The sequence below is a fragment of the Parasteatoda tepidariorum genome, chromosome 6, assembly GCF_043381705.1.
Source record: "Parasteatoda tepidariorum isolate YZ-2023 chromosome 6, CAS_Ptep_4.0, whole genome shotgun sequence".
NCBI lineage: Eukaryota > Metazoa > Arthropoda > Arachnida > Araneae > Theridiidae > Parasteatoda > Parasteatoda tepidariorum.
The window spans coordinates 7,326,803-7,351,218 of record NC_092209.1 but is presented as its reverse complement, the minus strand read 5'-3'; the positions used below and the strand labels follow the sequence as shown (position 1 = coordinate 7,351,218).

Below are 24,416 nucleotides of genomic sequence, written 5' to 3'. Positions count from 1 at the left end.
CAGATATTAAGTTTATACTTATTGTCTATCCTCAATCTGTGTTAAAGTTATGTATAAATATAAAGGGTGGAATACTTCAGAGTCAGGGATCGCCTATGGTCATTTCCCCTTTCTGGGAGTATCCCTACAAAAATTGGAAAGGGATTATTTATAATAACTGGAAAGCAAGGGCGGCTGTATTTGGTCCCAATAATCATACAAGCTTTTATCTCTTTTAAAATCTGTTAGCTGAAATAAAAAAAATTGCCAAGAATCAATTTTTTTAATTTAAAAAAAAGGTGCTAAATGGCAAAGCGGGTCATGAAATGCCGCTGGATAGGAAAATCTCGTCTGGGCATAAAATGGGTTGAATAAATTCAGGGTTAAACAATTTTGGTAGTCAAAACGAGACAGCACAATAAAGAAAGAAAAAGATAAAAAGAAAAAAACGAAGAAAATTTAAAAAATTAATAAGTTTTATTTACTGCGCATAAGCTGCCAGTATATAGAACTCATAAAATAAGTTCGAAATATCGAGGAAGCTTGGAAAATAATAAAGATTAATGAAAAGAGAAGAAAAAAATTATTAAAATAAAATATTTTAAAAANCTTGAAAATAAAAGTAGAACTCACTGGGATTGAGATGTTTCCCCGATGATCCCCCGCAGAAGACGGAGCACTTCTTCATTTTTGAGCAATTCCTGTAATTCTTTGATTAATGACACTAATCGATGAGCAAGTTTAGGCGTCGAATATGATGTTGTTCGAGGGCTCCTTCTGCTGGGACGGGTCTCGCACCCAGTATAGTTGGCTGTGTGGCTTTTGTAACAATTACAGCATTTTGGAGGTGTAGTTCTGTCTTTGTTGCATTCATGTGACCTGTGGTTTTCAGCACATTTTACACACCTTGCAGGTGCATTGCAGTGGCTTTGTGTATGTCCATAATTTTGGCAGTTGTAACATTGTATAGGTCCTCGACCTCCTCGAAATCGTTCGATTTTGATCGGGATCTGCTGTATGTTGTTGACTTCGAATATTCTTTGGTGATTCGCCGTTGATGTTAGGATTATGAGAAAAAGTGGAAGGAGCCGACAGGCCTCTCCCATTCTTTTCTTAAACTGCACAATTTTAAAGGTTTCAATACTGTTTTTCTGTAATTCTGTATTGATGGCATCTGTATCAAAGTCCACAGGCAGGCCCCGGACCAAAACCTTAATATATCTGGCTTGCAGTGTTATTTCAGGTTTGCTGGGCGGATCCCGTACTTTGTCGGTATCCTCCTTAGGTTTTGTTGTCGGCAAGATAGTGACGTCATGTGTTGAGTTATGTTGGCTAGAAGAAGGACAGCTGTTTGTAGACATGAGTGTAGAGTTATCTACAATTGTTTTGACTGAATTTTGCTTTTTTTTCTTCTTTTTTCTTTTCTTTACTGGTGGTTCTGTATTATTGTTAATATTGATGTCCGTGTCAGTTTCTGTATTTGGTGTTGTATTCAGGTTTTCATCTTTATTTTCCATGGTTATGTCGCCAGTGCTTGGATTAGTTTCAGTCATTATTGCCTCTTCGGTTTCCAATTATTCGGCTTCCTGGGAAGATTTTATCTTCCTATTTAAAGTGGTAGTGAAATTTATGTTAATACATTAAACTTTTTGCACTGTAATAATAATTATAAATGAGTTTCACCACTACTACATATAAACCAAACCAAATATGTATAATCCATTTACACCAAATATGTAAAAGCATGATAGACTTCACGATAGCAAACTTCCACCTCGTCAATATATAAATATAGTTTTGAATAAAATTATTTTCTTGGTACTTTTTATAGTACCGCTTGGAAAATCCATTCTAGGGAAGAGTTGGCAGGTACGCACATGCATACCCTCCAACTGCTACGAAATTTCCGTAGTTTCAGAAATCTTCTTTTCAGACGGTAGCAAAATTAATGTCTTAATATTTAAAAAGAATTAATTTTAGCGCAACTTGTCCACTATTACTTATAAAAGTGCAGGCCATATGGCTAGATTCTTAAGTTCTGATAAAAGTTTTAGGAGAGATCCATTTGCTTTAAAAATTTCTACTTTGGTTCGCTACCACTAGAAAGAATTATTTTCAAAATCTTCATAAGTTGGAGGGTATGCCTGGGTATGCAATCACTTTCAATAGTGAACTGACGACAAAATACTAGAGTATGTTGCCAATATTTTTCTATTTAACCGGTTAACGCCCAGCGTCATATATTTAGGACAGTTCCTTTTTTCAAAAACATTCATTGTGGTGGAAAACTTTTTTTCAGGATTTTCATTTATCTGGGTGAATTAAAAGATTCACAGATACCACAATGATTTAGTTATTTCTGACTAGATCTAGAATTATAAAGAGCAAGTACTTTTATATCAATCAAAGACTTTTTGAAAGCCTTAACAGTAGAAAAACAATTCATTTCGATAATATATTATGCCAGTTTTTCCATAAAACCACTTTTTGTATCATTTCAATTTATAAATTCGGAACAAAACGGATTAAATAGATTTTTATGAATCACCACTTTTTAGTCGCCTTTGGCATTTGATTTTTACGGATCATCTGGTAGTCGGAGGCAGCTAATTTATGATAAAAAAATAGTTTCACTTAAAATAGTTTAAAAACAGTTTAACTACTTGAAACTACGCTGATAAAATATTTGTGTATAATTTTAAAAAAGTAATTCTGTCCTAATAGGTGTTAGCTTATGATGCAAAAAGTGAGATAAAATTATTCCACTCGTTTTCTTCTTCATTCAATACATAAACAGCATTTTGAAATACTAAAAATAGTTTTGCGCTTTATTCTTCATCGCATTTCGATTTCTGAAATGGATCCCTATTATAATTTTTTACTTCTGTAATCTAAATTTAATGACTTCTCGTGTTTCAGCAATAAAAAGAAATCTTTTTTTAAAAAAATTGTACTCCCCAATTTTTATTAAGTAAAAATAAATTCTTTTTTATTCGATTTTTTGTGAAGTGAAAGGTATATTTCTATGGGCTCAAAATTTTTCATTGCTTATAAAAATATTTTTGGGCCATTAAAAAATAGTTTTGTAACAACTTTTACAAAGAAAAAAAAGGAAACCGATACACGACCTTTGATAGCTTTCTTTTCATTGACCAGCATGAAAAAAAAAGGGTAAGTTAAAACTAACCAACATCCCTCTATCGATTTTGAACTTTTATTTCGACCCATTATTTTTGTTCGCAGATTCTTTTAAAGAATTAGTGAAAGAGAAATTATGTTTAACCGAGGGTTGTCAATAGTCCGAAAATTTCCGGGAAATATTAGCACGTTTCTGGGGTATCGTGTTGAAATTTTTACAAACCATACTAAAGTGTAAAACATGGTTGCAAAACTACTTTTTTCCGCTCCATTTTTCAAAGAGTTTTCGTGATTACTACAAGCATAAATGATCCAGCATATTTGTAATCATTACTACAATCGCTCGTCATAGTTTTTTTTTCCAAATTGAAGTTGTACTGACAATGTCAATTTTTCTTCAACTCTTATGAAATCTTGCCTACAACTTTTTTTTATAATTTTGATCTATAACAACTGCAATACATTTTTTGGAAAATTGCCGCCAAGCAATGTGCTAAAAAATTGTAAAATAGTTGTGTGAAAATTTTAATGTTTACCTTTATTACAAAATAATGAAACTAGTCATATGATTACTACTTTTTATGAATCTCTAGAACTTTTTAATATTCTTGTTAAAAGTTCAATATTATAATTGTTACTTAATCACTTATCACTATTCATTAAATTATTTTAAATCGAACTTGTTAAATTAATAAAATATCTAATTAATTTTTTCGAAATAATTCTTCGATAAAAGTGTTTTTTCATGATTACTAATCCAGCAAACATAAAGATAAAATGATTTCGTATAAAATTATTGGGGTAGCTAATAATTGAAAACAATTTAATTAAATCAGTAATGTTCCTCCACTTTTTTATAAAAGCACTTTTCATGGCTTAAGTACATTTTTTAATAATTAACAACTGATATGTACGCCTTTTCATTTATAGCTCTTTGAAATAGATTCGAAACTAATTCTATTACTTATAATTACATTGAAAACTATTTTTTAAGAATTTTATACAAACTCAACGAAGGATATGGCATAGTTATGATTTTATTATTATTTATAAATTAGTAGTCAGTTTATACTTTTCATACGTTAAAGGCAAATTTATTTTTCAAGTCACATTGATCCATTTTCATATCATTACCACTTGGAAAAACTGTCTTTGGAAATATAAAATATTTGCAGATAAGATATCAAAGTTAAATTATTGTGATCGATTTTTTTGCACGTTCACAACTGAAAAATCTGTAGATTAACATTTTTTACCTCCGTTGACAATTTGCTTCACTTTAAAATAGATGATATATTATAATTTGAGGGGATTTATCCTTGTTCGACCAATTTTTGCTCGAAACGGAACAGCCACCACGTTTATTATGCAATTGCTCTTTATTAATTTTTGTGAATATTTTTAATTCAATAGTTGTTCATCAATTATGTCTTTCATATTTTAAAAATCAATTAATGTACATATTAAATCCTGTTTTATCTTTATTTTTAATTTAAGTCTACCATCAATATTTCCAACGTTATGTAAAAACGTCAATTTGTCAGATTGAATTTTTTCATTGCTTTATTATTTCACAAGCAAACGGCTTGATTATTTTTATGACTACCACAATGTTTGCCAAATCAATGTATTTTACCTTACTGTATGTAATTTAATGATGAATGGGTGCCCAGTTTATTTAAATAAATAAAGAAACAAAGAATTCTATAGTTGTTATGTTAAAATTAATAAAATATAAATTAAAAGTGGTACAATTGTAAAAATAAAAGAGACATTATAATCTATCTTATTAAATATAGGCACTTTAAATCGAATANTATGGCTACCACAATGTTTGCCAAATCAATGTATTTTACCTTACTGTATGTAATTTAATGATGAATGGGATAGGTGCCCAGTTTATTTAAATAAATAAAGAAAGAAAGAATTCTATAGTTGTTAAAATTAATAAAATATAAATTAAAAGTTAAAAATAAAAGTGGTACAATTGTAAAAATAAAAAAGACATTATAATCTATTTTATTAAATATAGGCACTTTAAATCGAATAGAAATTCTCATTTTTAAGTTTACTTATAAGTAAAAATATTGTCTTGTTATAGAATCTCTGATATGACTCACTACTTCGGAATTTTTCAATGATATAAGAAATATTTCACCATTGTTTAAAATTTTAACAATGCGATTGGTTTTCTTTCTTCCCAATACGAAGTTAGAGATCATTTGTAGTGCCCCCCTTATATCCCCTCTTGAAATCCTAGTTTTCTTTTAGAATTGTTCAATGTAAAAGAAACGAGACATTTGAAAGAAGAAACAAATAAGGAAGCCAGCCTGCTCTGCTTTGTGAAAACAATTTTTTTTTTTAGTTTTAACGTAATTTAAGTTATTTTTAGTGTTGTATTTTTTTTAAGTGATTTTACCATCACTACATATCATGAATTCAGAGTATCACATCAAATGCTACTTTACTATGATGGACACTCTTAAAAAGTAATTATACTTATGCAGCAAGTTTCACTAGACTCAAATTTTAATAAGTAGCAAGTCTGCCAACTTTCTCCGATTTTTGAAAAAAAATTTCTAGTGGTTTATGCTTTAATGTATTATTCTTTCTTTAAAAATTTAATTTTACGTTACTTTTTCAATCACTACTTAAATATGATTTGAAAGTTTATAAAAAAACTACTCGTCAAATTTTCTATTAGCCTCGGGGTCTGATCAGGGGTAAGCTAATCCCTGTAACTTAAGTGTAGAGAGCAACCCGAAACGAGTGGTAATTACCAGGACGGCCGGGTCTCTACTTTAACAGCGCCACACATTCCTTTAACACGCCCCCCCCCCTTTTTTCTATGTATTCCCAAACAGTAAATATTTATCAGTGTTTATCTTCTCATTGTACTTTACTTTTACCTTTTCTCGTGTGCTTTTTAATTACTTGTAATTTTGTTATTACCTAATAATAATGCAAAGTGCAATATTTTTTTCCTCTCACGTGAACTCCATTTTGCTCTCCAAACTTAATTTTTGTCATGTATGTTTCTTAGTCTAATTTTAGGATGAATGGGAAAAGGGCCGCGTAAGGCCTCTGACGCCTAGTTCCACTACAACGAACGAACGAATTTTCTATTGGTTAGGCTTTCAATGTATGATAGGAAAATTATAAATATTTCTTAAACTATTGTTTTTAATTGTCTCGATAAAATAATTTGTAAAACGCGTAGTAGTTGGAAACCCTGAAATTGTGATATAAGTGAAAATTCGCTCCCAATTTATTAAAATTTTTCTTAATTTATTTCCATCCCTGCAAATATAAGATTAATGAATAAAGTTACATTACAAAGCTCTTAAGCGTGATGTAAGCATTTTCTTCGCTATCACATACAATTGATTCAAAAGTTCACGCCACTTGCAACTCGATCTCTCGTGGAGAGGCCTTTAAAATATTGGCAAAATTACCAAAAACTTTGAGAGTTTTGAAAGGTTTACCACTCTATGAAATATTTAGCAAAAAGCATAATTGTTGTCAGACCTGATTTTGTATCTTCCAGATATACTTAAGTTGGTAACTGTGGGACGTAGCGAATTAGAAAATATCGATAAGCTGGGCTTTGTGAAAGAAGGTTCAAATTAACTCTACTGGATATCGATGTATGGAAGAATGCCACCGCCGACTATAATGTAAAAAGTGGTTGAAACTCAAATCATTTTTGTTTATTTATTATCTCTTTCAATTATTCAATCGGAACTACCGCTTACATTACAAATTATGTATATTTGTAGCAAAAACATTCTTTGCATTCAATTTCCATAACAACTAAAAAGAAATATGCCATAATAAGTTGCTAATTTTAATTTCTTTTAATTACAATTTGAATTTTATGAATGAGGTCTTTTTGCAATTTTAGTCGCCTTTGGCAACCCTGTGAAGTTGCACATGAACCCTCTGGCATTAGTCAGTTTTTGTAGAATCTAATTTTGGTATCATGCCGATTTTTAAAATAGGTTCTATATTGCACCATGCACAGACAATGCTTACAATAGGATTATTATTGTGGATGTGTTACCATGAATGACCAAAATCAAGAGAATGTCGACTTTTACCAGTGAATGTCGACAACCACATTGTCGCTTTGAGGAATGTCCGAAATATTTGTAATATCCGATTTGATATTAAATATTAATATTATTATATTTATTCGATATTTTAATATCTGCTGAGGATAGATTAGGAGAAACATCAGTGTTCAAAGTACCGGTTAAACACATACTGGACACATGACCTTAAAAAAACATTCATAGAGGGCATACCGGGCAAGTGTATACCGGGCAGTGGCACTTAACTAGACCTAGTATATACTCGTATTTCGGACTTTTACCAAAGAGACTGCGTGCTTGTCAGCATTCACCGGTGGAAGTCAGCAACCACCCAGATCGATCATTCGTAGTAACCTATATATAAAGAAACCTTTTTAGTTTCAACTCCAAATTAAGTCTAAACAGGATATTTTGAAGTATAATAGCTGCTTTGACTACAATTTTGGAAACGTGATCATCCCATTTAAATTTACATACAATCCATACAAAACTACTTCTCCTGTTTTAAAGAGAATTTTTTTTAAGGCGCTGACTAATTAACAATATACAAATTTATTTTTGACTAGTTAACCCGTTTTGTCCCGGATTTATATACTGAAATGATACAAAAAGTGGTTTTATATATTATCGAAAAGTGGTTTTATATATTATAGAAAAAGTGGTATAATATATTATCGAAATTCATTGGTTTTTCTACTGTTAGGGCAATCAANTCGACGTTCACCGGTGAATATCGACAATCACATAGTCGCTTTAATGAATGTCCGAAATATTTGTAATATCCGATTTGATATTAAAGATTAATATTATTATATTTATTCGATATTTTAATATCTGCTGAGGATAGATTAGGAGAAACATCAGTGTTAAGAATACCGGTTAAACACATACTGGACACTGCGTGCTTGTTAACATTCACCGGAGGAAGTCAGCAACCACCTATTTCGGTCATTCGCAGTAACATATATATAAAGAAACCTTGTTAGTTTCAACTCCAAATTAAGTCTAACCAGGATATTTTGAAGTATAATAGCTGCTGCATGTGCTTTGACTACAATTTTAGAGACGTTACAATCCCATTTAAATTTTCATACAATCCATACAAAACTACTTCTCCCGTTTTAAAGAGAATTTTTTTAAGGCGCTGATGAATTAACAATATACAAATTTATTTTTGACTAGTTAAATGAACGTTCTTCGTAACGGGTGGAAAAAATTCAAATGATTAATAAATCGGAATTTACATTGCATTAAGGGATCATCACGCCCGGTGGCTGAGCGGAAGCGCTTCGCGCTGTCGTGCCACAAGTCCCTGGTTCGATCCTCGGGCCGGGCAAGGTTGACTCAGCCTTTCATCCCTTCAGTGGGTCGATAAATGAGTACCAAGCATGCTTGGGAACTAAACACTGGGGGTTCCGCGTTCGGTTGACCACCTGACCGGAACATCTGCTTCTGCACCCCAGAGCCCAAGGTCAAGAAAACTGAGATGGGCACAGTAGGCTTTAGCCCTCTAGGGCTGTCACGCCACTGAGGTTAGAGAGTTTAGTTTTAATAAATCAGTATTGATCAGCCCTATGAAATCATGCACAAAATTGAAAGACATGTATCGCTCATTAATTAAGCTGAAATAATTCCATTCTTTTTTTTTTTTTAATTTTAATTATTTGTTGCCCTTCCCGGTGACTTTATGCTATCAGACAAAGCAAATTATGTTTTTAGAAGTCGAACCCTTCAAAATCAAAATAATTAAATTCAGTATCACTTGGCTATTCTTCGAGGTCAAACATTACCATAACAACTTTCTCCTGTACAGTGCGTCAAAAGAAAACGGACCACCCTGAATAACTTTTGATCTACACTACATGTTCTAGGACTCAATGCTAATAGTTCGAGGAAGTGACCTCAAATATGCTAATTAATTAGTCCAGACGATATTTTATGTGACGATTTCTGTCCCCCAAAATATAGGGGATATCTGAGAAATAGGTTCCCCATACAGGAGAGAGATCCAAAGTTTGTTCCCTTTAATGCTAATTTTACTTTTTGCGTATCTTGCTATACCTCGAAAACTTTTTAAGCGAATTGAAACATTTTTGAACGCAATTACAAAATTAAATTACCTAAAGATAATTTCGTGATAGTCGAAAAAATTTAGAATTCTAAGGTACATAATTTTTTGCATCATTTTAAAGTATGAACAGTTCATGAGAAATCGAATTTTAAAGAAGTCGTATGCATAAAATTCAATTTCTCAGTATTCTTAATTCGCGTGTTTGAGGTCAGCCCCCTTGAAACATTAAAAATTGAGACCTAAAAAGTGAAGATCCAATCGTTAGATCAAAAGTTATTAAGTATCTGTAAACAAATAAGAATCGGAATAAAATCAGTTAAACTAGATAGTATCGTGAAAACGAAAATGACATTCGAAGAGCATAATGAATAGATCAGTTCCATGACATGGTTTTTTTGAAGCGCTCGCGCCATGATGTTCAGATGATACGCTGGCGAACAAACGGTTCTACCGTTAAAACGTTTAATCGGTTTTAATTTTAAGAAAAAATTTTAACTTTTTCAACTTTTTGTTAAAAACAAGCGATCTTGTGTTAAATTAAAATGTTCTTAAAACAAACTTTTCGTTTTAATACAAAATGTAAGCTACACCGACATAATTTTTTTTGTAACTTTTTCTTCAAAATAAATATTTATATGAAATATACATTTAGAAATTGAGAATTTGATTGGTGCATTTTAAGCTGAGCGATGAAATCAGATTCAGTAAGAATGTTCCCTAAGTTTTTAAAGAATCGCGAATTGTTTTTTATAATTTTTCAGTTTTAAACTTTTTTCATTATAGTTTGTTTTTCTGCTAGAATTATTAAAAAAAATTGGATAAATAACGAGTAACGACGTAACGTGAAAACTATGAACTGGATCGTTCGAAAAGTAAACCGTTAACAATAGTTTAGCTTTTCAATAGTTGAAAGAATTTGGAGCGAGACCAATGTTTCGCATTATTTTCCTTTTTAATGATTCGGTTTCAAAATCTATAATAAAAGTCTTCTGATTAGATGACTAAGTTTGATTTTCTTTTCTTATTTTAGGGTTTTGTTGTTTCTTTAATATTCTGCTATTTAAATGGTGAGGTAAGTACATATGATTATATTTTCAAAAAGTTTATTTTTAATCACTGCTTTTATTCTAAATCTTTGTCATAATGCTCTGAATGAACAATGTCCACAGCTTATGACAGGGTTCTCATTCGGCTTAAAAATATGTAATGACGCTATCAGTTTTTTTTTTCTTTTTTTCTGACTGAAAATTCATCTCTGACTGTAGATTTTGAAGAAAAAGTAACCTATGTAATAAACAACACTAAAAGATTGGCATTACGTACTTAATCTATTTTACCTTGCGGACTGCTCTACAGACCGCAGGAGTGCAACTACACAAGTGAAAATTGACGTGCTGAAAGGGATATTTTCTTCAATGGACCATCCAAACACAATTTTATTTGAATGGTTGTGGTGTTTTTTTCCCGTTTAGTCTGCACTATTAGATTTTTCTAAGCCAAATAGGTGCCCTGGGTAAGAAAACAAAACGTGGTTCTAACATTATTGAGTACGATCAAAGTCATATTTTAAAACCATTTTTTGGGGGTTTTATCGAATAAATATTTCTTCAGAAATCTGTGAGAAAACACGATTTCGAAACATTTATAAATTATGATATTTTCACTTAGTTTAAAACTCCAAAATTTGTTATTGTTGCTTGAAGCCCCGAATATGTTTTTTTTTTAAAAAAAGACATTAACATACTCTGTATTATTTTTTTAAACTGTTTATTTTGCGCCAAACTTAAACTTTAAAGAATGATTTAAAAAAAATAACGAAAAAGGAAAAACCAAATTTTATAGCAGTTAAATAAGAAATAAAAGTTCTTAAGGGGGCATTTTTTAGGTTTTTCATAATTTTTTATTAGAAAATTTAGTGTATGGAACTACTGGCATTCTACTTAATCTAATAATTAAAACCAGGTAATAAAAACATTTCCTACCTATCTGTAATTCAGAAGCAGTAAGCTGCTCATTACTATCACTGCTTATTAATGTTTATAAAACATATTTATTTATAAGAAACTGACTTATAGAAACACTGCAGAATAAAAGTCGAGGAAATCAGTGTAAGAAAATGCACTGGCCGAGCGGGGTATGGGGTTTAAGATTTGTTTATTTTAATAACCCACAGCGGAGAAGGTCTACAACCTATAAAGATAGAGAATTGCACTAAACCCGAAAGGAATTGCAATCTCCATGAGGATTGAGAATTCCACTACAATTCATACTGCTTCAGAAGCTTTCCTGTTATAGACTGTTTGTTGAAAAGCAATTAAACCAGTTTTTTTACTTATCGGCAGAATCTTATTTTTAAACTAATTTTATGTTTTCTAATAAATATTATCGAAACCTGCATTCAAATAAACCCAGTTTAGGATATTTTATCGTTGCTTGCTGACTTGGCGTCTAACTTGCAGAGCTCGCCAATTCGGCTATCTAATCAGTAAACAATATTAAAACAGCTATTTTCGGGCCAATATAAATGTAGTTTTGACAATCATTAATAAGAGAACATAAATATAATTCAAATTGGATAAATAAGACTGTCAGCTCAAATGTGCGCGCACAGCCAGTCCATTAAAAGGATATTTTCGGCTGCTGGTTACTGTGCAATTTCTCAATCCTTATGGAGTGTCCTACCTCCCTTTAAAATTTGTACTTGGAGTTCAAAAGGAACTTTTGTATTACGTGACTCATTTAGTTTTATCATTTAAATGTTTAAGTATATTTTAATTTAAAATAAATTCATTTAATTTAATTTTAATTTAAATTACAATTTAAATTAATTTATTTTAATTTTAATTAATTTAATTTAATCAAAAAGATTCAAGGCCTGATTCGACGATCACTCCAAAGAATACGTCTGCAGAGGAGTCTGACTTCAACTTCCGAATGGCGACGTTCGACTCGTTCAGAACCTTTGAGCAAAATCGTTGCACCCCGTGGAAGACGTGGAGCTGTGAGACCTTTTCTTTATGTGAAACAGTACGTGCATGTTCCATGTAATGCATGTTGGTACGCAGCATACTATACGAAGAATATTTGTACTATAAATAGTGCTGGATATCTTAAATTTGACTGTCGGTTTTCAAAAATTTAAAACAGAAAAATTGTTTAAGTTAAAAAATTTTAAAAAAATGTGACGTTAAATTTGAAAGAAAAAAAATACGCTAAATTAAAGTGACAGGACATAAATTTTTTATCCTAGAGTTTCTGGTTTTAGGTTGAAAATTTTTCTGACAAATGGCAGATAATAAAAAAAATATAGGAAAATCACAACACAATTATTTGAAATTTCTTAATGAAAGCAAGTCTCATTATAATTATTTTGAAATATCCTCCATCAACTGCAGTCACATATCGGGATATAGCGCTTGTAAGAAAAAAATCACTCTTATGAATTCTCGGAGATTTCACTTTCAAATGCATACTGAGCATGAATGCTTATCAAATCTGAACATTTTTGTTTCTAATTTTAGTAAAACTATATGATTCTGTATAAACAAATAGGCGCTTGATTCATACATTAAAACCGAAATGGTACATTGTAGTCTCTCTACCTGAAGCCGGGATAGCCTGGCTGGTACGGCGTTGGGCCCTTCAGAGATTTGATACTCGTAGGCCGAAAACTCCCCGTGTACAAAATGTCAAGGTGATCGCTAAATCTTTCGGGGTCACCAAGTCCTCCAAGTTCCCATTACAAATCAATGCCTCGGGATTAATGTACTGGATTTGAGATTCATCGTGCTCTGGTTCAGGTCAAAATTACGATCTGTGACGTGTGTGGGAAAGTGTCCTCCTTATAAAATGTCACGTGACGTATGCATGTTTTCTCAGGATTATCTTCAGGGATGTTTCCCAGGCCGTCGCCAATAGCCATTGTGAAGCTCTAGTGCAACGTAAATAAAAGTACCTGTCTACCTAAAGAACTCCTACCGCCATTGAGTCTAGGGTTGACTGCTGCAACGAATACGAGATAAAGATGATTTCAAAGCTTTTAATACTTCTCTCATCGACCACTGGAAGAAACTTGTCCAGCCCCACCACCCTACTTGAACCACACCCACCTCCAGTGAGAGAGAAGACCTTCCTCATATAGTTACACTATCTGTGACAATTTTGTTAGAGAAAATTCACCACGTTTCTAGTGAATTATCAGATATCTTGCTTCCTTATGCATTTAGAGATACATAACTGTGGGAAATAAATAAAGTTTTTGTCGCAAAAATGTTGCCAAAGTCGTGGAGATCACCTGGTTAGCAATGGTACCATTCTCACGTCATTTCTCTGTTTGTAAATAGTTGCTGTTATGGCCACACTAAAATGCGGAATTTTGGAAATGGGTCCATGACAAACGAAGAAAAATAAAATTGCGTATCCATTATTTGCAGCGAATCACATGCAAAGGAAACCATATTTTCATTTAAAGGACATTTTTTTATGTATTTTTTAAACGCAGTGGACTGATCGTAAAGATCCCAGTAGAAAGCCAAAGTCAAGCTTCACTGCGGTCAGTAAGCGGATGTGTGATCACTTTGATCAGCCTTCGTAGGTACCGAGGGTGCGCGGTATCGGTCCTCGTTAAACTGTTCTACCGTAAAGTGCCCCACTTCGTGCTCAGGTGGTCGGAGGTTACAAAAGCAAGGGAGCCATCCCTTCTGCAGAGGATCCAAAATTGCGATGGTATGTCTTCCGATCATCCTCAGGGAAGTTTCCTAGACCGTCGCCAATAGCCCATTGTACAGTTCTAGTGCGAAGTAAAACAAAGTACCTATCTTTTTACTGTGGGGGGGGGAGGATAATTTTTCTTTAGTTCATATGCTTACTATTTGTGGTGCCATTTTTTGAAAAATTATTAAACTAAAATCAAGAAGTCTGTGAGAAAAAACGTATGCCTCACCCACGAATTTACTGCAAGAATTTTTTTAATTATTATTTTCATTTCAACAGCGTATGAAATTTTTCAGAAAGAACCGTCAGTCTAATTTAAGACATCTTGCATTTTCTTCAGAATTATTAATGCTTAAATTACTATTAAATGCTGGCTGATATTTAAGACATATAAATTTTTCTAACATCATTAAAGTACAAATTTGATTTATATTTTATGCTGAGTACTGCTTTCCATAGCCTTTTTTTTAGTTGCTAATTTGTTTGCATGAATATCATATGTGCCGATGGTGTTTCTTGCATGGCATTTGAATGAACTAAATTGTTGTGTAAGCGTTTGTTGTGTTGTGTAATTGTTTGTTGTGTCAGTGTGTCGTCATATATTAATAAATTATTGTTTTATGTTTAACATTTAATTTAGTACATTTAATAGTGTTAACACTAAATGGCCTGAAATATCATTTGAAAAATCAAGTTAAGAAAAGTAATGATATGTATGAATGTGTTTCGTTTAAAAATCTTGTTAAGTTTCTCACTGAGTTGAATGATACTAAACACGAGTCAATAGTCTGGAGCAGTTGAATATTTGCAATAGTCCTATGTTATGTATAAAAAGTATTACTTTTGATATTTATTTAATTACACTTTGTACGTTGCTATGCAGTGACTATCTGGGCACGTGAGATATAATTTCCGATTCAGTTTTTTTATGCAAAGTTGAATGATATTAAACACAAATCAATAGGCTTCAGCTGCTGAAAATTTGCACAGGTTTTATAGATAAAAAGTATTTTTTTATTTATATATATTTACGTACCATTTGTACATTGATACTTACAAGGGAAACTAGGGAAGTGTGACTCACAAATTTTGAAATAAACTAGTGGGGTGTATGCCTTATGAAGAATAATTTTAGGGGGCAACATTCGTTTCGGCCCATAGAAGGTCCCGTGAGAGATAAAAATAATTCTATATATAGAAAAATCGGTATTTTATTACTTCAATGCAGACTATTAGTTATTGTAACTGTCTCATACTCCAATTAATTTGTAATTAATTGGTTAATTAATTAATTTGCTAATTAATAAATTAATTAGCAAATTAATTAATTAATAATTATTAATTAATTGATTTGCAATTACATACTCCAATTAATTTGGAAACTTTTTTGAAGAGAAAAAGTTAAAAAAATTTGATGTCAATTTTTTTTTTAAATTAACCTAATATGTTCTTCTGAAAAACTACAGATATATAAAATTTTCGAAATCAATTTTGACAATAAATATGCATTATATAGTACGCGAAAGTACCATAAAATTAATTGGAGTATGAGATAATTACAATAACTAATAGTCTGCATTGAAGTTATAAAATATCGATTTTTCTATATATTGAGTTATTTTTTATCTGTTTATCTTTTCATCTATTTTTTATCTATTATGGGCCGAAACGAATGTTGCCCCCTAAAATTATTCCTCATAAGGCATACATCCCACTAGTTTATTTCAAAATTGGCGAGTCACACTTCCCTAGTTTCCCTTGTTAGTGACTATCTGAGCGCGTGCGTCATCATTTTTGATTTTTTTTNTTTTTTTTTTTTTTTTTTTTTTTTTTTTTTTTTTTTTTTTTTTTTTTTTTTTTTTTTTGATGATGAGCTGAATGTAATTATCAACATCCAATGCGTGAGGGAAATATTCAGTGGTAATAAAATTCAAAAGTTATGATCTTTACGTTTTTCATTTCATATCTGCTAAATATAAAATAAATTTTCCTCTTTAATCTATTGAAAAAAATTTAATTTTTAAAATATTTATTTCATTTTGTATCTCTTCTTTTCATTTTTTTCCGTTAGTTTGTTTATGCCAAAAAAGTGGTCAAAATTCCAATTTGAATTAAAATGACAATAAATTCTGCTCAACCTATATAGGGAACAATTGCATCGTCATTCAATGGTGAGTCTCAGTTAAAATTTGAATGCGCTAGCTTGCTCGTAAGAGTTCACCATATACATTGACGATAGTACTTTAGGCATTATTATGACGATTATTCAGGGTGTGAAATGATCAATCATGAAGGAATTGCCATCAGAAACGGTTCATCAACGGTGCCATCAGTTCAGTGGTCTCTCACCCAGGAGAGAGAGATTTTTCAGGGTTAAACCCCTCCCCCTAGAAAACGCAAGCAAGGTATCATTCATTCGATTATCTGAAATTTATCTATACTAAAAGAAAATATGACCTTAAAGTAAATTTTTATTTGAGAACGAAAGTTTTCTTTCTCATTGAGTAAATGATCTTTAAACAGAACATATAATTAAAACAGTTCGACACACTTTTTTTGAATATCTTTTTAAGGGAGGGAAAGAAACTATTTTCAAATGTAGAGAAAAGGAGGATGACTTCTTTGGTGTAATTGAACAGGCACAGGATCGACGATTATTAAATAATTATTAAATAAAATGATAAAAAAAGAATTAAAAACTATTTTTTGCATGGAATTATCTTTGGATAAGCGAATCTTATATGTGTGAGCAAAAATTTTTCAGTTTGCTTAATGTCTCGAAATTAAGCCTTTCTTAATTTCTTGCGAATAATGCATAAAGTAAAATTACCTTTAAGGGGTTCAATCTTTAGAAAAAAGTAAATCAAACGCCCTTCTGACCAAACTATTAATAACCTATTTTTACCCAATCTATATATTTTGTATTTTAACTATGTCGATAAATAATCAATTTTTTGATTGCGTAATAAAAAATTTTATTGATGAAAAATAACTATTAGTTTAAAGACTTTATTTATTGCATTATTTAAAATAATACAGTGTTCAAAATTCGTGAAAAATAAAACTAAGATAATTAATTTTAAACCCCCCGCCCTAGAATGATTTTCTGGGTGCTTCAATTCATTGAAAATTTGTGTGAATTATTATTTCACCTTCGCAGACACGAAAGTAAATTAAAAAGTCACATTATGTTTCGGAACAGAATTTGTAACAAAAAATGTATATATTTACCATTGGGAACACGTCAGTTCCGAACAGCATTCATTTGCAGATCTAACATTGTTTTTTCACACATATTAAAAATTTTTTTCTGAATACGATAAAAGTGAATATCATGTGTAGTAAATGAAATATATTGTTGTTGCAGGTGAGAGATATGATGAGAGAATCTGTGCATCGCATGCGCTTACGGTATTCAGTGGCCGAGAGGAAGACTGTTGTGCACCTTCCAGACCTTAACACGGCCATGACCACTCAGTGTCACAACAAGAATTCCACGAAGAGAGAATCGTATTCTATAGAAGAAGTTTCGGATTTCTTCTGACTTCTTATTTATTGCTATTCCAAGATCAGTTTCGGATTTTTTTTTTTAATGAATCTTGAAATTCCGCGCTCGACAGTTCATTGCCGTGAAAAGAAAATCTTATTTTAAAGAGAAGAGACTTCCTTTTTAATCATTTCTTTACACACGATCACATCAAGAAATCCTCGAAGAAATTTTATTCCATACTAGAGTAAATGGAAGGACGAAATGGGTATTCATTCAATTGCAATTCTATGGTCAATGTTAGACTCCCGCTATTCATTCCATCGTGGTTCAATGATTAGCAGATTAATAAGAATTCCTTGAATAAATTTTGCTATTGAAATTCCGTGATCAGCAATTTAACAAGAACACCGCGAAGGGAAATCTGAAAGAAAAGTGACTTCTTTTTGACTCATTTCATGACACGTGATCATCAGTGCATCAAAGAATCCGCAAAAGAAATCTTACTCCTTCGAAGTGGAAATGCAGGTCGAAATGAAGATTCATTCGATTGCAATTCTAAGGTCAATGTCGGACTCCCGCCATTTATTTTATCGCGATTCAATGATTAGCATATCAATAGGAATTTCTTGAGAGGAGAATCTTCTTCTACAACCAAACTGTCTGGCTTCTTCTAACTTATTCCATTGCAATTCCATGAACATTGTAAGAATCTGTGTTAACGGGGAATTGAAATAACTGATACAAGATTCCAGCGTATCTCCTTGAATTTCAAATGATAATGAACAAATATTTAAAAACATTCTAATCGTGTTACCTTCCACCACTTAAAATGTCCAAATTTATAAGAAACTATTGAATCGATTTTCAAGGAACCTTCCTATAGTTTAAAATCCTCTATTTTTCCTGAATCGTGTTAGTTATTTTAATACAAAAAATTTATAGTATGACATTTCTGTCGAAAATTGACTATAAATACGTTTAAGCGATACAGAAATCGATTTTTAAAACATAACCAAGTATAAAAATGTGTGCTTTTATAAAGAAAAAGTAAAAATTGGATATGAAGGCAATAGATCCTGAGAAAAATAATCTTTTATACAAAAAAAATTATCACTTTTATTCTATCTGCGAGATTCATTCTATCTTATTCTATCTCGAGACTGAAAAGGAGTACAAAAATATAACTAATATTTTTGTTTAAAACTTAATATTACAAGTCGCCAAATCATTAAACCTGCCCTACATTCATCATTTAAATTTACAGAAAAAATCCAATTGTATGCACTATATGCTATTAAGCATCAATTGCGGATAAGTACATTTAATCTTATTCATTGGGTTGATGTAAAAGGTGTACAACTAATGTATAGAAGATTCGTACAATAAATTTTATACTGTGCATAAAAAATATATTACTCGGATACAAATTTTTGTTCATAGTTGCTGTCATTTTTGGTGTTAAGATAAATTAAGTACATTTTTATGAACAGAACTGTAATTATCGTGCGAAAGATCATATGAATGACGAAATAACAATTATTTTAAAAAATTAGCACGTATATACGAGGGTTGTTGTTTTTTTTTAAGTAAAGGGCCAAATTAATTTTCATATCCTAATTACGCTTCTCTTTTTTTTCAGCATAGTTACCAAGTTTGTTCAAACACTTATCACGCCTTTCGACTCAATTTAGAATACAAACTTGCCTCCTGCTCCGTTAACCAAGTGGTCACGGCCGTTTTCACGTATTCGTTACCGTTGTAGTGATTGCCGCCAAAATGATGTTTGAAATATTGGAAAAGATGAAAATCACTCAGCGCAAGGTTTGGTCTGTAGGAAAGGGAGGTCCAAAACTTCCCTACCAAACGAGTCCAATAAAACTGGGATCTGAGCTGCAGAGAGAGTCATTGTCATAGAGTAGCAAAATTCCTTGTAAGCATGGCAGGGAATTTTGCTACTTCACAAATCTGCCAGTGAATGTATGCAGCAGACAGGTTTTTTGACGACTAAAAAGGCATCACTTATTGTATATCGTGCTTGGCTGGCGGTTTCTTAACTTAGAACATTTCAATGACATAGAACTGACCTTACAGTTTCCCTACACACGTGCAACTGAACAGAGTTGTTCCCAAGGAATGCTGGACGCGACGCACGCGTTACCTATTAGAGTACACAACAAAACGGCTCTTACTTAAAAATCAACCCTCGTATTTCTAAAAATGTGCTTGTTTTCTTAAACAAATTTTTTACAAGTAAAGCCTTTAAATTGATTCTTATGAGGCTAAAACTTATGTCAGTAAACTAACAAACAAAGAATGAATAGATAAATAAATAAAACTGTAACAATGAAAAAAAAAATTTAAAAATGTGACTACATGTACTGTAAAAATTGTGAGCTACTTTAGTTAAAAAAATTATTCAATTTAGTAAACAATTTCTTTTTAGACAACAACGAAAATAGTGGCAACTATACACCAATTTTTTTTTTACAATGTACCATTAAATATCCAAGAAGTATAATCGAATGCGCGATATAACACGGATTAATTTTAAATTTCGGATTCATATTATTAACTTTCGTACAATTTGTAATAATAATATCATTTTCATACAGTTGAATTTCGGAATAGGATATCAGAATGTGTGATTTAATGTTTACAATTCAATTACTCCTCAATTACCGACCTTCATACAATTCTCGAAAATCAGTATGCATTTTCATACCGATAATTTTGGAGCATTCTTACCGAGTGTGTGATATAACAATTAATCTTCAATTATCGATTCGTACATGTAATCTTCATACAATTCGTAAAAATCTGTATCCATTTAGTGTGCATTTTCATATAAATAAATTTATCCGAATGTGGATCTACCGCGTACAATTAATATTCAATTACCGAGTCAAACTAATAATCTTTGTAGAATTGTAAAAATATTGTTTACTTTTCTTGTGCATTTTTATACAAATCAATTTGGATCCGTTTACCCGAATGAACGATACAATGTAGGGCCTTTGTACTAGTTTTATACAGTGAAACATCCAGGAAAGAGCACCTCTATTGACGACCACTTTTTAGGGAGGCACTGAATTTTTTCCATGGACTTTGTGTTAAAGAAAACCTTTAGAAGAGACCATTAAAACCTATCCCAACCACCGGGCAAACATCAGCAAAGACTAAAAAATATCAAAACAAAAAATTTTGAACAAATCTAACAAGTAGATTAAAATGTATTCAAAATATTTGTGCGGGGCTCTTATTTAGAGAGCTCTCTTTGAGGACGACAACCTCATGTTGCAGTCAGTAAGGACGATGCTATCAATGATTTAGAGTTGGAAGTTAAATTAGGAAAAACGAGTTATTTTAGGAAAAACAAGCATCTCAAATGAACAACCCTCTTCTCATCTTTAAAAGCTAACTCATTTTTATGATATAAAATTAAATGCAAACTTAAACAAAATAAAAAATAATATTTTTAAAAACCACGTTTTCGTAGTGGAGAATAATATTTTAAAAAAAATTTGAAAAACGAAAAACGTGGGGCGCATGAAATACATAACAGTAATGTTATATTAGTGTGTGTATGTGTGCTCTTGAGAATATGTGTATGTATATCTGTAATTGTAATTGTATCTGAATGTGGATGTGGAATATGTTTGTGTATATGCATATGTATGTGGATGTATATGTGGCTGTGCATGTGTATGAGTAAGAAAATGTGTATATGTATGTGTATATGTACTGTTATGTATTTCATGCGCCCCACGTTTTTCGTTTTTCAATTTTTTTTTAATTATTATTCTCCACTACAAAAACGTGGTTTTTAAAAATATTATTTTTTATTTTGAATTTTTTTATTTTAAATTATAATTTTTTTAATTTTTATTTTATATTTTTTAAAAATTATTACTTTTCAATTATTATTCTTCACTACAAAAAACGTGGTTTTTAAAAATATATATTTTTATTTAGATTATTTTTCTTAGTCAAGAGTAGTCAAGACTACTACAAGACCACTACTAAAATAATAGAACTTTCATTTTAAATTAGGGATACAAAAATCTTTATAGAAAAACAATACCTTTACGACTTTCATTAGTTTTATGCTGATGACAACCAAAACAATCTGGAAATGAATGAGGAAAAACTGGATCCTACCACGTGATTTTTCAGCCAATAAAAATACTCCGACAATAAAAATCTTTTCACCTGACATGTAATACTAATTTGAAATAATGGAATCGACAACAAAAGACAATCTCGAAAATAATTTTTTTTTTAAATTTTAATTTTATTTTACTTTGTATGTCTTTTTTCTCTTCATTTTCATGCATTGTCATTCAATTCTGAACTATGTGCCAAATCTGAAGTTCGTAGCTAGTCGGGAAGTTAGTTTAAAATCGATTACAAAATTCCACCCGGACAGACATACACGAAGGCAAGTTTATATAAACGTGGTAAAATGATAATTGTTTATTTTAAGAAAAAAATGTCTTTATCACCGGTAAATTTGTTTTTACACATTATTATATTAGATAGTATCATGTTTATAGACGCTATGTTTAATTCATAGCTCGGCCTTCTCATGGCGCCAACAGAAGTGGCATTTCTGCACCAAGAAAATGACGGTGACTAATATTAAAATCATTTTCGAAAAATCAAGTACCTTCGATAACAGTTTTGAGGTCAATGAAGGTGACCTCTTTGAACGACCCACCTCCATCAACGACCCTTTTAATGTGGAACAGAGAGTGGTCGCTACCGAGAGGTTTCACTGCAGTTTGATTTAAGAGTGTTGTAGAGGAATTTTTTATTGCATTTTTTATTCAAATTTTTACAATTAAATACGCGTTCCTTCAGAGCATTTTAAGAAAAATTGCAACATTTCTCTTCTATTCTTCATTAGTGATAATAACCTTTTAAACAATTTAACGTGTTCGGAGAAATAATATAACTGTGTCTTATAATGTTATAAATGTAAAATTTGAAATTATACGAGTGTGAATCTGCATTGTTTTTCACTATTTATTACCCTATAAATATGTTGATACATTCGAAATCTACGAGACAAATATTTATGAAGTGTCACAAATTGCGAATTTATTATACAGTAAGGAACCGATTATCCGGAACGATCGGGACCATCGCTATTCCGGATAACTGATTTTTCCGGTTTTCTGAATCGCTACAAAAAGCCGTTTTTTTTTTTACTGTTAAACCCAACTGAAAAAAAAAAAAATTGAAAATAATCTTAAAAAGAAGAAAAAACTATGAAGTAATACACAAATGATTATTTCCAAAATGATGGTAAGGTAAACATCTTTCAAAAAAGAAAGAAAAATCCTAAAATCTTATGAGGAAAAAAAATAATTTTTTTTTGAAAATGGCGGGAAAATTTATCGAATTTCGTTCCGGTTTTTTGGTTTTCCGGTTTTCTGATTTCCGGATAACGGGTTCCGTACTGTATTTAGTTTGTAATTTTTCTCTGTATATGTTTATTACAAATCATGTGTCAATGACTATGAAATAAAAGTAATATTTGTCAATATATAATATTATTCTAAAATTCATATTTGTGAAATTACATATAAAAATTATATTTTTGTGAAATTTGAAATGATGAATGAAAATCTGCATTATTTTTATTATTTTTTCCATTTAAATATGTTGATAGGTTCGATATCTGTATGGCAAATACTGAGTATCATTAATCGTAAATTTATGATATTTAGTCTGTAATTTTTCTCTGTTTATGTTTATTACAAATCCTGTGCCAATGTGACTGAAATAAAAATAATATTTCTCATTATATAATAATATTACTCTAACCATGTCCAGTATAATAATGTCACTTAATAGGGTTAAAGGAAAATTATTTGAAAAAAAAACAGGAATTCTTACAGTTCAATACATTTTGAGTATTGGTATTTTTAACAACTTGTTTTTTGCTTTAATTCTAATCAGTACATTTTCTAAGAATATTCTTACTTAGGAAATCTTATCATATTCGTTAAAGCATTCATAATATTATCGAGATTCTATGAAAAATATATTTAAATTCGATGCAAAAGTAAAAGGCGTATCATGTGCAGATAAATGCGTGTGGATCTATTATCTAACGTTAAATAAAATTTATATAAAAGACGTTATAAAATCTATGAATATTCAATCTTCATCAATGAATAATAATTCTTCATGCACCGAAACCCTTTATATTTTGAATAAACATTGAGCTTCTAATTTTCTCATTACTTCAAAAATGAGATAATAAATTGTCTCTTGTAAACTAGAAAAGTAAATCCTGAACTTAGCGGAATATTATAAAGATAGAGTATCAAATTAATTAGCTTTCGTTGATGTGTACATATTTATTTTCGTTAATTAACACTATAGTACTTGACGGTGTTAGTATACACAGTTTAGGGATTGGAAAATTTTATAGAAAAGGAAATAGGTTAAACAAGATTATATTTTTGAAAACTTAATAGATTAAGTTGAAATATTTGTCTCATCCGTAAACATTAAATTTTGAAATTAAAATTCTACGAGTATCCTTTATAAGTTAAATCAATTAATACCATTTCATCCCAAACGGTAGACTAGTGTTATCCTTTAAAGAATGACTTTCTCGAGATGAAATAAAATGTAAGCTCATGAAACGCCGGAAGCGTTTAATCTGCAATTTTAATTACAATTTTGAATTTATGCATTCGTTTTGCCCGTAAAAAGAGCACACATCTAAAATTTATATTTAACCAATTCGTTTCAAGGGTTTCAAAAATTAGTATTATTTTCTCCATTTTATAATATAATATTACCTTACAATTTGTTTTTATGTTATAACTAAGGCCCGGATTTTGATGACATTTGCATTTTTGGACATTTTTTGTCTATTAGAGCATTTTTTTAGATTTATAGGGCATTTTTCTTG

General features: G+C 30.9%; 1 long non-coding RNA gene across 1 annotated transcript; it reads left to right on the top strand.

The window, feature by feature from the left end:
* Nucleotides 1-10,234: 10,234 nt before the first annotated feature.
* LOC107439247 (uncharacterized) lies at nt 10,235-23,299 on the top strand. Its single transcript, XR_001583499.3, has 3 exons — nt 10,235-10,354; nt 12,149-12,309; nt 17,363-23,299. It is a non-coding gene; the product is annotated as an uncharacterized lncRNA (long non-coding RNA).
* Nucleotides 23,300-24,416: the final 1,117 nt, after the last annotated feature.